Source organism: Pelobates fuscus, chromosome 13 (genome assembly GCF_036172605.1).
Source record: "Pelobates fuscus isolate aPelFus1 chromosome 13, aPelFus1.pri, whole genome shotgun sequence".
NCBI classification, from domain to species: Eukaryota; Metazoa; Chordata; class Amphibia; order Anura; family Pelobatidae; genus Pelobates; species Pelobates fuscus.
In genome coordinates, this window is record NC_086329.1 from 96,656,408 (window position 1) to 96,662,586 (window position 6,179).

A 6,179-nucleotide genomic window follows, 5' to 3' on the forward strand; every position below is an offset into this window, starting at 1 on the left:
GGAAACATAGATGATTGTGAAAAAGGTAGGTGATCACCAGATGGTGTGGAACTACCACTTCCGTGACTGTTTTCAGGCCTTTAGAATGGCAAAGCTTAATAGGAGTTGTAGTTTTAAACTTTTTTGTCTATCACTGCCCTACTATATCAAACCTAGAATAGACCTTTAAATGGAATCATTATGTATTGATATGGTAATCAAACCCTTCGCCAGTATGGAGAGCCTTTCAAATTACCAAAGTGCCTTTTATAAACTGATTCAGGAACACCCTCCTTGGCTGTAAATCAAAAGCCAGGCATGGACGGGGGCGGAGCTAGCTGCAGACCAGCAAAGACGCATTGTACACAACTCCGTACCAACGCAGCCAAAATACCCGATTTACCGGCGGAGATCGGGCACCTACCTCTCACAAATCTAGCCCACGGGTAGGAGAAGTACAGATGGGCAAGAAAAACAAAAAAACGAGGCCAGACAAACCTCCTTTCAGCCATGATATCGGCGAACTCCTACGGAACTCGCAGAAGGCCGCGTGGGAGAAAATGGAGCTGGGGGAAGCTGAGGCGCCTTTTGGCAACGCTATTGCAGCCTAAACAATCTAAAACTGTGAAGATAAACGGCCTGTCCCGCCTGCCCAAACCGGCAAACGCACCGCCAACCGCCACGGCTGACCTCATTCTGAAATTTCAAACCCACCAAGACAGTCTTGGATGAGACCAGGGGGAAAACCCCTCTATTAATTGAGAACTCTCAGTTAACATTGTTTCCTGACCTTACAAGGAGCACACTAAGTTGGCGCAAATCGTTTCAACCGAACCTACAACACCTGAGAACCAACAATATCCAGTACCGCTGGGGTGCACCACGACTCATCACTTTCACCTTCCAAGGGACTGCATACCGGGCAAAGAATCCGCAGGAACTTGACACCCACTTGGCCCGGCTGGGCCTGACCGCCCTGCAAAACATATCAACGACCACCCTGACCCGGCTAGACCCCACCACAGTACCGGAATTTGTACCCAGATCGTCCCGGCGATCAGCTAATATGGCTTAACAAGCAACATAAGCTAAAAAGATGGGATAGCACATATACAAAATAGAGGATACTATTTTTAGCTTATGTTGCTTGTTAAGCCATATTAGCTAATTCACTTTATTGTATTTACTGTTGAGTGAGTGAGGCACACTCTTGGTGATAGCACATTTTCTACTTCGGAGTTACGCTATAGTACACATCTTTACATCTTTATATACTATACTTACTACGTTAAATTCGTTATTTTGCTTAATGATAACTATGATAGCACACTGTTTATGTTCTCACAATTTTGTATTTTTACCCTGCCGTGCCCAGCCCAGCTAGAATGGGCCACTGCATTTATAGACTCCCTCTTTTCTAGCTGAGCCACACACAAAAGGGCCTGCACTAAGCGCAGATATTAGACGGAGAATTTCATTATAACGCTGGCTCCGGTATTCCCCCCCCCCCAACCAAGATGGTTCAGTTTACCTACTAATGTGAATCCCCGGAGGGGGCCACCCCCACTACCTCGAGCACTTAAGCTAACACTTGACAGCCCAACTTCTGAATATACCTTATACTTATGCCCAGGGGGAAATACTTTTGCTATGTTTGCAATGTTATGTCGTTGACTACCATGTTTCTCACACACACATAAAAAAAAAAAAGCCAGGCATGCTCTACTTGAGCATGCCTGTCTCCTCCCACACAGACCTCAGACCAGCTCCTCCAGACCCTCAGAGAAGACGTGCATGCGCAACAGTGCGCTGGCGTGCACGTAGACACCCATTCAGAGGCTTCTTAATGAGACAATGTCTCTTCCAGGAAAAAAGGAGAGGGCTTGCTAAGGCTATAGTTCATAAGATCTGCAGTCTTGAAAGCTCTAGTAATATATATCCCCTATGAATACATGCATGAAAAATTCACGCATATATTCTTTGGGGTATATTCTCTAAACAGTGCTTTTCTTTTTTTGTGTGCAGTGGAGTGTTCCTTTAAACGAATTGGTCATTTCCAGTTGGAAGCAGGTCTTTAAGCAACAGACTGCAAGGACTCTGTAGGCCAACACCTGTCCTTATAGGGAATGTCGTAGCACCATAACTGCTAAGTTTATTGTATTAGTTATGTGGCACTTTTTAAACCTTGTTTGTGTGAAACACTTTTTCAGTGCTAGATAAAAACTGGAGCTCTCACAGCACCAAGTCAGCAGCACAACTAATGTTGAGGTTTTCTTTTTAATCTTTATTTTGGCTGTGCAGAATGTTACAAGGATGCCTGTAATGCTACGAACGCAGAGACAGGAACGTTCATGCCAAATATTTAATAGCATGGTATGAAATTGAAAAGACTAGCACAAATTTAAAAAAGTGTAAAATAATAAAAAAAAAGTCTAGAAGATTGAGAGACAGGTAGTGAAAGGTCAATGCTAGACTATAGAGCTTAGAGATGGAGAGTTAAAAGTGAGTTATATCAGCGTAGAGTGGCTAAACAGTGTAGGAAACATAAGTCCAGCACAGATTATGCGAACTAGAGTGGTGCCCGTGCCAGCCAGATCACCATGTTGAACCCAAGGTCTGCCAGGACTTCCACACTCCTTCACCCGATTCCTCGTTTGAGGCTGGACAGGGGGCTTCCGACAGGTAGGTACCAGCGTTGTGGGAGCATCAGGTACTGTTCTGTGTTGGAGTGCCTCTTTGTAACCCTTTGGCAAGTAGGCTTAGGCAATTCCAGAACAGGTTTTCACGGCATCACGCGTTTTGGCAATGTGCGCTGTTTGATCCGCCGTCTTGTGGGAGCTCTCACAAGCGAAGCGTTTCATCCTGGGTTCAAGCTACAGCCAGAAGTTGTGTAAGCGGATATTTTATTCTGTATTCCTAATAAAGGTATTTTGGCTACTTTTAACACACTTTGTGCCATTTTACTCTTTTTTTTAATATTTTTCATCTTTATTGGAAAAAAATTTTTTTTCCAACAATACATGCATTGCATACATTAGACATAATACAGTGTTCACGACTTGTCTAACAACGAAAATCTCCCATAATCATATGTAATCTTTAATATATCTAAACTTCACATCTTCTTCAATTATATCACCCCTGATATTAACCATAGACTCATCTAGAACACAGCACCATAACATAAAAACAAAACCTAACATACATAGCCATGGTCAAAAATAGTAAAAGAAAACCTAATTCCTACTGGAGCTCTGGGGGAATTCAATTCATTTTACTTTTTTATTCATTATTTGTATTTTTGCTTGGTATCCTGATTTTAATCTTCCTGCTGAGTAATCAGACATCCTAGGTGGGGATTATACCACTCACGCTCGAGTCATTCAGCAGTTCACCTGCTCAATCATATTTGAGTCCACATTTTATTATTTATACTCCTTATAAATAATTTTAGTTGTCTCTCTTCTCTCTTATGATCTACATATCAGTACAAGACTTCCCACTCTACACGTATCCTACAAGCGGGGATTATACCGCTGCACGCCATTCACACTAGAGCTGGTTCAAGCTCTACTGCACGTGAGTAGGACTATATTAGACTTTGTTGTTGTACAAACCATCTTTACTAGACGTACTGCCCTATCATCTGTCTTTTTCTTCCACATATGGATTAAAAGACAATACTTCCCTATGTATCCCACAAGCGGGGATTGTACCGCTGTATGCCATCCACACTAGAGCTAGTTTAGCTCTAGTACACGTGAGTAGGATTACCATAGATCCCTTCTTCCTGCTATCCAACCTTTTTACTAGACGTATTTGCACTATTATCTTTTTCTCGCTTTACATACTGATCCTGGAAAGCCGTCTCCATTTGATCCATATAGAGAATATTCCTCCACATAGGCCATTGGTGCCCCATCAGGCTCAACTAAAGACTTTGTTTTGGTACCACAAACATTTTGGACTCTGTTCATATTAGCTGTACTACAGTCAGCTTTGGCGCAACCTTCTTTTGTCTTGTCTTATGTAGAAGTTGTGTAAGTGCCTGTCCAGTCGAGTGAGTATATCACTGGTGTTAGCGTTGAATGTTTGGTGCCTCGCGGCATCCGCCATTGCAGGAGAGCGACACTGCGCAGTTCAGCGAGCCTCGTGTATGCTTCGTGCCTGGGTTCTGATAAGTCATTGGTGGCAGGGACCAGGATAACCCCTGCCGGTCCAGAGGTGGGGGAAACGGGCCTTGCCACTTGTTCAGCCCGTGTGCTTCCGCTGATAAGGTCGGCCACAGCACCCGGTCGGCTCCATGCTAGGCCGCAATAATATTAGCTTGGAGTCCCACAGCCACCAACAGCGAGAGTGCTTCGGAGAGATATCCTGTTGTTCCTGGTCACTATTAGTCAGCCAAAAGAGGAATAAAATCCGCCAGGTATCAATATTAGGGGCTAAAAGGCAAGATTTTTGAGGAGCTCCTGTTAAATGTGTCTGAGCAGCATGACGGTCAAGCCCCACCGCTCACTAATGTTGAAGTTAAAAAGACACTCCAGACTCCTAAAACCCTTGCTGAGTTTTCTGTGTGAGATATGCACTCTTTTTTTCATTTTATAAAAAGTGCATATTTTAGTAGAAATCAGGACTTTTATGAATGAACCTGGTTACACCCCCATGGCTTTCAAACTGACAACAGGTAATGTTACTTCCTGGTTATGGAGCTAAACTCAAAAGGCAGCAATTACCCTGATTCACCTACCTTGTAAAGATTTCTCATTGAGAAGTCTGTGATTGGACAGCTGGGGAAGTCTGGGCGGGGCTACAAGGGGACTGCTTGCAAAGGCAGCAGACAACAGAACTGCAGTTTTTGCCAGCTGTTTTCAACCCCAAATGAAAAATAAAAATCGTAGTTAAATGCATGCAAGTTTTAATATGGGGTATATCTACTAAACAATGATATTTATTTTGTATTTGGGCAGGGAGTGTTCCTTTAACTGCATTAGCCTGTCTGAGTGACAGAGATGGCGGGCTGACGCAGAAATGTACCCAGCACCGTTTCTCTAGACCGGCCGAGGGTTTAAACAAAACAGTTATATTGGAAGCTAAGCAGAGTTAAGGTACAACAATAGAGTTTAAATTAGATCTGCCACTCCCTTGTTTTTAAGGAAACAGCAAGTGAAAGTAACTAGAGTCACATTCCTTGATCAATTTGGGAGACATGTTTCAAATCGCTGCCAAGTGGTGGAGACTAAGCAACAACCCCCAAAGGGTATATTCATTAAATTGTAGGAAATTTACAAAAATAATGCAAACTTTATGTTGAAAAGGAGATGAACATTACACATGAAACTCTGCAATCAGATTTATAACAAATTGCAATCACGTTAGACAACAAACTATACTTTCAATGGAAAAATCCGTTAGCAAAATGGCTTTTTTAATCCACGTTTTCTGTCCACATTTTGTACTTTATGAAGTCACATTAAAGCCTGGCCGTGATTTTAAACACTCCAATTATATTTAAATTTTAAATATTGTGCCGACCCAGTGTTTCCTTTATATCTGCTCTGCTTGTCTCACCCTCAAATGTGACCATTTTTTAGTAAATGTGACCATTTTTTAGTGTTTGGCGCGTGGTCGCAGATTAATGAGCAGTAGTTATTTTTGTACCTAAAATTAGTGAGGGCCAAAAAAAAGGAAAAAAAATATAAAAACAAAGCAAAACACTTTTCATTCCCTAGTACTATGAAACAGACACATCCAGGAAGGTATTTATGATCAGTTACATTTTATAATGCAATAAATATACATTGGGGTTGACTCTGGAAACGTTTTACAGCACTTTAGACTGGTTCCTGGAGCAGGTTTTTATTGTATTTATCCAGACTTTGTTCTTAATTCTTGGGTCATGGCCTTGCTCTGTTATTTTTTTGTTCATTGTAAATTTAAGCTTCACTTCCTTTATTATTGAGTCAATTTTATTATCTGCAAAAAAAGGTCAATGTTGGGATAAATAAAATAGATGAGAACTGAGGATTGTCTGGTTTCCTCACTGCCTTACTGTCACACGTGTCCATCTATGAGCTTGTATTTATTGTGACAATACATATTCATCCCATTCCCTTCCCTTCCCTGCTATTAAAGGGACATCCCAGACTCCTGAAAATCTTTAACTTGCGCTAGTGCTTTATAGATTAATGTTGTTACACCCC